This window comes from Triticum aestivum, chromosome 1B (genome assembly GCF_018294505.1).
Source record: "Triticum aestivum cultivar Chinese Spring chromosome 1B, IWGSC CS RefSeq v2.1, whole genome shotgun sequence".
NCBI classification, from domain to species: domain Eukaryota; kingdom Viridiplantae; phylum Streptophyta; class Magnoliopsida; order Poales; family Poaceae; genus Triticum; species Triticum aestivum.
This window is the reverse complement of record NC_057795.1, coordinates 156,077,662-156,084,769: the sequence shown is the minus strand read 5'-3', so window position 1 is coordinate 156,084,769 and position 7,108 is coordinate 156,077,662.

The window sequence follows — 7,108 nt, the reverse complement described above, 5'->3', positions numbered from 1 at the left end:
AGCTAAAGGTGGTTGATGTCAACACGCAGAGTGCAGCAGAGCCATGGTGAGCAAGCTTCCCAACGTCACCTGGCCCAAAGGGACCTTTGTGGAGACCGTCAAGGGATGGCAACAAGGGTGGTTCAATCTTACAATGCTTGATCCCAGTGACAGAAAGGGAACTGACACGTATGTATCGTTGCTACTAAGGATAAAAAGACGGGATCCATATCTGCCGCAATAGATAAATGGATCTTGTCTACATCATGTCATCGTTCTTATTGCATTACTCTGTTTTCCCCTGAACTTAGTACACTAGATGCATGCTGGATAGCGGCCGATGTGTGGAGTAATAGTAGTAGATGCAGGCAGGAGTCGGTCTACTAATCTTGGACGTGATGCCTATGTAATGATCATTGCCTAGATATCGTCATGATTATTTGAAGTTCTATAAATTGCCCAACAGTAATTTGTTCACCCACCGTTTGCTATTTTTCTTGAGAGAAGCCACTAACGAAACCTACGGCCCTCGGGTCCTCTTCTCATATAATTGCCTTGCGATATACTTTTTCCTCGCGTTTATTTTCAGATCTATTAAACTAAAAATACAAAAATACCTTGCTGCAATTTATTTGTTCCGCGATCTATTTATCCCATCTACAAATTTACATCATGTCCTTTGCCTATCTTGAGGCGTCGTACCCGAAAGGGATTGACAACCCTTTAACACGACGGGTTACGAGGTGTTGTTATTTGTGTGCAGGGGTTGATTATGTTGTGTTTCTTGGTTCTCCTACTGGTTTTATAAGCTTGGTTTCATATCTGAGGGAAATACCTACCACCGCTGTGCTGCATCATCCCTTCCTCTTTGGGGAAAAAATTGTCGTAGCTTCAAGCGACATCAACCGCGGCCTCGACTATGCTCATCCGGCCACTCCCGTAAGTTTTCTGATAACTTTAATTCGTAAATCAAAGGAGTATATTAAGTTTCCATTATTCCCACAGGTCTAGACAAAGAAGGCGGAGCGGATCCAGTGTACGGCTCCGCTACACCAAAGACCCAGCCATCCCTCTATTAACAAAGATGCTGGTTCCGGTGCCGTATCAGGCGCCGAAGAAGAAGGTCAAGAAGAAGGGCAAGGAGGCCAGAAGTGGCCGTCTTTGGCCAACCGAACCCATACCAAGCAGTTACTTCAGGCTCGTGAAGCGGCTAGTCAATGCCTGTCCTCGGCTTGATGCTATAAAGCGGTCAGTCTGTATCGAAGGTGCCCGGATGGCCTTCGCCCGTGTCAAGGTGCAGTGGGCGAAGATAAGTGCCACCAATCTTGCAACCGAGGGACTGGCTGGAGGCAAGGAGCACCGCATGCCGGAGCGGTATTTCTACGAAGTCCTTGAAGGATCCCGCATTGTAGAGGGCCAGTGTTTGAAGGACATCATTTTTGAGTGAATGTATCTGTGATGCCCGAACTTTGTATTGTGAATACAAGGCCTTTATATAATATTTTTGCTTGTTTATCTTAAATTATTTCCCTCATATGCGGACATTTATGGTATCTGACAGTTGGTCAGTCGTCGGCTTTAGCCCCCACATAGGTAGTACGGGGGTGTTCGGAACAGCACATGAACACACTTAACCCAACGGCTTGGTCCTTGAAGGAGGTGTTAGTGTGGCGAACCAGGCAATCAGACTATGCAGCTTTATCACTCTCACTTAGCCATAGGAGTTTGACAATAGGATTGTAGGCGCAGCCCCTGGTTTTGTTTGCTTATCTGAACTTTGGTGTTGTAGATGCCTGACCAGGTGAAGACCGGTCCTTGGCGTAACACGAAAAAAATTGCAAGAGATTTATACTTAGTCACCGAAGAGCTGACCAGCTCTCGCCGCATCATGATAGTCAGTTTTCGACTTTCTCTACTGAGGCGTTTATCCGGATGAACCAGAAACACAATCGCAGTAGTTCTCCCTTGACTACCTTAGCCGAACAAGCGAAACGTAAGGTAGTAACCACAGGAGCCGGGCAACCCAACTATTGACCAAAGACATGATTCGAAGCCGATGCATATAATGATATATTTGGGATGCCGAATTGTACTGTAGAAGTGTTCGGACTTTATGTTAATTTTAAGAAACGTACGTGGCTGAATGGAGCCCGTGGCGATTTAAGTTGTGCCGAGGTGTACATGACAATCAGACAAAAAAAGAGGGAGTACAGATTAGGAAATAAGCCAGTACCGAATAGGTTGGGCGAAAAACTGTTTCCATTATAGTTTGATTGATACATCAAAACATATTTGTATAGATAATGCTATAAGCATTGAGGCTATTTTACATGCCGAGCACAAGGGAAAGCTGTGTACAAGTTCTAAAAAAAGGAAGAGGTGATCTTTGAAGATCCTTTAGATACTCAGTCACACGTCTGCGCTACTTTTCCTCTTGGTGTATAATCCTTTGAGAGGATCAACAATCTGGTTTTCCTAAGGGGCCTTGGAAAAATGGCCCTTGGCACCATCAAAGGGTGATGTGGGTTGTAATGAACCTGAAAAAACAAAAATAAAAAAGAGAGGATATGAGGGTCCATGTAGGGTCGAGCCGTATCGTGGACTTTATTTTTTATATCCTCCATCTTTGCCCATGGTATTTTTAGTGCATAGTTATATATGAGCGGTGTATATGCCGCGATTTGGTTGGGGATGAGACGGAGGCCGAATTGCTAATCGAGCTCCTGACAAGCTGGACTATCATTCTGCGGGGTAGCCCGGACTCGTTTGACAGTATCCAGGGGCTTGACAGTCGATGTAGGGTTTGGCTTGATAAGACCACCCTGTACTTCCCGCTGTGAGGGCCACGGTGTGTTCCTCGGTACGGAGGGAGCGCTCCATGTTTCCATTAACTGTTATAATACCACGTGGTCCTGGCATCTTAGGCTTTAGATAGGCATAGTGCAGGATTGCATTGAAGTGAGCGAACGTGGTTTGTACGAGCAGTGCATGATAGCCACTGCGGGAAGGGACGATGTTGAAGATCAAGTCTTTGATTTGGAAGTTGTCCGGCGAACCGAAGACTACTACCAATGTGATTGAGCCCGTGCAGCGGGCCTCCACACCGGGTATTACTCCTTTGAAGGTAGTTTTGGTGGGCTTGATTCTTGATGAGTCAATACCCATTTTGCGGACCGTGTCCAGATAGAGCAGGTTAAGGCTGCCACCGTCGTCCATGAGGACTCTCGTAAGGTGGAATCCATCAATAATTGGGTCAAGGACCAACGCAGCCAAACCTCCATGACAGATACTGGTCGAATGGTCTCTGCAATCAAAAGTGATCAGACATGCTGACCATCGGTTGAATTTTGGGGCGACTGGCTCTATCGCATAGATGTCCCGTAACGCGCGCTTGCGCTCCCTCTTGGGGATGTGGGTAACGTATACCATGTTCACCGCTTTAACCTTAGGGGGAATTTCTTCTGTCCCCCTGTGTTCGGTGGGCGAGGCTCCTCATCGTTGTCCTTGTTGGGCGACCCTTTCCCCTTATGCTTGGAGTTTAACTTACCGGCCTATTTAAAGACCGAACAACTTATGTTGGTATGGTTGGCAGGCTTGTCGAGGGTGCCGTGAATCTGGCAAGGTCGATCGAGTATTCGGTCCAGGCTAGATGAACTGTCTTTGTTTCTTTTGAATGGTTACTTCCATGATTGGATTTGGAGCCACTGAATCCGGCGTTGACCGCCATGTCTTCGGTATTACCATTGTTGCTTCGACACTTGTTTTTGTTGCGTCATGTCCTGTCGTTGTCGTTTCTGGCTTCAGAAGTGCCAGGGTCGCTGGTACTATTGCTGCTACGGGCTAGCCAGCTATCTTCGCCCGTGCAAAAGTGGGTCATGAGTGCTGTGAGGGATGCCATGGACTTCGGCTTTTCTTGGCCGAGGTGTCAGGGAAGCCATTCATCGTGGATGCTATGTTTAGAAGCTGCTAAAGCTTCAGCTTCCGGACAGTCGACAATTTGGTTCTTTTTAATTAGGAACCTGGTCCAGAATTTTCTGGCTGATTCTCTGGGCTGCTGGACTATGTGGCTAAGGTCATCAGCGTCCGGAGGCTGGATATAACTGCCTTCGAAGTTGTCTCTAAAGGCATCTTCCAAGCTTCCAATGGAGTTTTCTGGGAGGCTGTTTAACCAGTGCCAAGCTGGTCCCTTAAGTTTTAGGGGGGGGGGTATTTAATGGCATGTGTCGGTGTCAAAACCGGTGGATCTCGGGTAGGGGGTCCCGAACTGTGCGTCTAAGGCTAATGGTAATAGGAGGCGGGGGACATGATGTTTACCGAGGTTCGGGCCCTCTCGACGGAGGTAATACCCTACTTCCTGCTTGATTGATCTTGATGATATGAGTATTACAAGAGTTGATCTACCACGAGATCGTAGAGGAAAAACCCTAGAAGCTAGCCTATGATTATGATTGTTCTTGTCCTACGGACTAAACCCTCCGGTTTATATAGACATCGGAGGGGGCTAGGGTTACACAGAGTCGGTTACAGAGAAGGAGATCTACATATCCGAATTGCCAAGCATGCCTTCCACGCAAAGGAGAGTCCCATCCGGACACCAAAGTATATAGTCTGGCTGTCCCGAGGACCCCTTAATCCCGGACTCCCTCAGTAGCCCCTTAACCAGGCTTCACTGACGATGAGTCCGGCACGCAGATTGTCTTCGGCATTGCAAGGCGGGTTCCTTCTCCGAATACTCCATAGAAGATTTTGAACACAAGGATTGTGTCCGTCTCTGCAAAACAAATTCCACATACCACCGTAGAGAGCACAATATTCCAGAAATCTAATCTACCGACAACTTTTCATAGCGTGACATCACGTCACGGCACGGTCATTATTCGAACCGTTTTTCCCAACCTGCCATCGCACATATCACGAGGCGGTTTTATTGGCACGTCATGTCGAAGCAGAGATCGTGTCCCCTTATCACGGGATTCTCATCAATACAGGTGTGGGTAACCCAACTGTGCCATCAATCATGGCGCTTGGGGAATAAGCGAATTTACCGGGCAAGTGGGGAGGCACAGGATCTCTGCTGGCTTTGTAAGGGGATAAGAACTCCCTTTTTCACCCACACCTTCTTCTTCCTCTGCTCATCTGTTCCTTCTCGCTCGAGCCCTAGTGCCCAATCGTTTGTCTTCACCACCCAAAAAGGTTCCCCGAAAATGTCCGGATCCAGAGTAGGAGGCAAGTGGATGGCCTCTACCGTCCAGGAGAAGGATATCAAAAAGCTTCAGGGGGGGCGGGTATTTGGCCAAGAGAATCAGCCACCGTCTTCCAACGGCGGGACAGATCGTCCCCACTCCAGAACCCCATGAGAGGGTAGTATTCCTCCCTCATTTTATCCGCGGGCTAGGGTTTCCCCTCCAGCCATTCGTTCGCTGCATCATGTATTATTACGGGATCGATTTTCATGATCTATCCTCCAATTCCTTCCTCAACATCTCAACATTCATCGTCGTTTGCGAGGCCTTTCTCTGCATCCCGCCACACTTCGGCTTATGGCTGAAGGTTTTTAATGTGAAGCCCAAGGTAGTGAGTGGCGAGCACACCGAGTGCGGAGGTGCCATGGTGAGCAAGATGCCCAACATTACATGGCCAACAGGTACTTTCAATGATTCCATCAAGGAGTGGCAGCATCGGTGGTTTTACATCACCGAGCCACGCGGCAAGGAATGGGCCGCTGCTCCGAAATTCAGATCCGGAGCCCCCTGCGACTTACGTCCTAGCCTAAGAAAGGCCTGAACTAGGCTTCGTCTGACGAACTATTGGTGCTCCAGACGCATGTCCAGGATATGGAAGACAAGAACATCAAGCTTGTCAATGTAGTCCAGGTGATGTTAGTACGCCGGATTCTACCTTGTCAACATCGGGCTTGCAATTTATGGGAGTTTGACCTGGCCAAGCACCAGACCCTGCTAGAGCTCTTTGGCTCCTCACACAAGGACATCTGGAAGGTGCTTTTCAAGTCCGGCAAATCGTGGCCGGACTCCACCGAGGACCGCGGGTACCAACTATCTCCCCTACAAGTTCGATAAGTCACTATACGTTGACAATTCATATGTTTCATTTGCATATCATTATAAAAATGCTTAATGCGTTTCCCACAACTTTCCTAGGGCTAGGCGAAGAAGGCAGGGCGGATCTACTGTCCGGCCCCGCTGCCAGAAGAACCGGCCGGCCCACTTCTGATGAAGATGCTAGTCCCGGCGCCTTACAAAGCACAAAAGAAGAAGGCCGGGAAGGAGGCCAAGAAGACCAGGGGTGGTCTCCGTCGCCGTGGCGCTTCGGACACAAAATCCGAAGACTCCAATGCCCATTCTTCCTCCGAAGAGGATGAGGAGGAGGAGGAAGACGAATCCCCCGCGGGGGAAGAAGGAAAAGGATGGCCTCCACGTCCTTGGAGGCCGAGTCGCCTGAAAGGGGAAAAACTCCCCTTTCAGAGGAGTCCACTGCTGCCGCCGATAGCAGCCCCCGGAGTGGGATCCCAGGGCCCAGCCCCTGGTGAACTCGTGAGTATAAAATCAAACATGCTTATGCGTCCAGACTTGTCATGGCATAACATTTTAATCTGAGCCATACTTTTTAGAGTCATGCAAGGTCCCGCGCCGAACAATCCTCGTCAGAGGATTTGTTGGGTTCGGATGCTATGGAGAGCGGGACACCCTCGAAGGCCCCCTCCCCCAAACGTGTGAATGACACCGAGGTTTCATCCCAGAAGGACCCGGGCCACGGAGGGGGGGGGGGTCGCAAGGGCGGCGCCAGGAGGCCAGATTTCAGGGTCCGTACACACGGGAGAGAAGGCTCCCATGGACGTCGACGGCGGGGGTCGTCTTGAATCCGGCCCCCAGCCGGACACGATTCCGGATACCAATAATGCCCCAGAATCAGGCAGGCGACCTCCGTCGGCTGGAGGGGGTGTGTTTGTTCTACCGGCAACCTCTATCCAACCAGAGGTGTCGGATGCTTTATTGGCGGCGCTGAAGAGTGCCTCCATCATTGATGAACACCGTGCACTTATGGGTGCGGTGATTGAAAAGATTCAGTCTGCTGAGAGTGGAACGTAAGGTCATTTCTATTATTTATTGCT